Source organism: Micropterus dolomieu, unplaced genomic scaffold (genome assembly GCF_021292245.1).
Source record: "Micropterus dolomieu isolate WLL.071019.BEF.003 ecotype Adirondacks unplaced genomic scaffold, ASM2129224v1 contig_5279, whole genome shotgun sequence".
Classification (NCBI taxonomy): Eukaryota; Metazoa; Chordata; class Actinopteri; order Centrarchiformes; family Centrarchidae; genus Micropterus; species Micropterus dolomieu.
In genome coordinates, this window is record NW_025734268.1 from 1 (window position 1) to 881 (window position 881).

Here is an 881-nt window from a genome sequence, read left to right on the forward strand (position 1 = left end):
CAAAAATTCTCCTTTCACCGAAGCGCCCTCTGCCGTTTTTCGAAGGCGAAGCGAAAAAGGCTTACAGCACCGGGTATTGCCAGGCGGTCACCCGTCCACGTACTAACCAGGCCCTGCTCTGCTCAGCTTCACTGATCGGACGAGATCTGGTGCTCCCAGAGCGGTGTGGCCGTAAGCCACTCAGGCGCCCCCAAACGGCCCTTCAAAAGATGTTCTACGGCTAATTGACAAAAAACGTATTCTGCCCATAATGTCCAAGGTGCTCCAGAGTCACTTGGAATCCACAGGCACTGATTCCTGGGTAAACATCCAGGAACCGGGACACCGTTCACGCTGGCAGTCCACAGACAGGAATAGGCACCCGTTCCCGGGTATGGATACGCTGGATGACACACAGGTGCTCCTGATCCAGCGCCTCTCCAGAGCCCCACCGGCTCATGCCGAGCCTGACCCGCCAGCCCACACATCCGCAGCAGCACACGCAGTAGTAGTGGACCCGACCTTAACGGTGGCCAGCACCACACAGACGGACAACGCACAGCCTTCCACACACACACAGACTCAGACGGCGACAGCTCTGCCCCCCGGGCCGGTTGGCATTCAACCTGGGACTGCTCAGACTCTACGGCCACCGGCGGCCCCACCTTCTACGCCGGCGGCTCCGCCGCCCACACCAGCGGCCCCAGAACCTGCACAACCACCTGCCGCCACCCAGCCTCCACACCGGCCGCCTGCAACGCAGGGGAACCCAGCGCTAGCTCGTCAGCTCAGCGTGACAGCGGAGGTACACGCCCCACCTGCAGTGGACCTCCTCCTGCCAGACATCTCAACACCGGCCGGACCATGTCTCCTCTCCAAGGCCACGATGACGGAGCAGAGGA

The 881-nt window shown here is 61.6% G+C and overlaps 1 pseudogene; it reads right to left on the reverse strand.

The window, feature by feature from the left end:
* Window positions 1-58: 58 nt before the first annotated feature.
* Window positions 59-177, reverse strand: LOC123964771 (annotated as a pseudogene).
* Window positions 178-881: the final 704 nt, after the last annotated feature.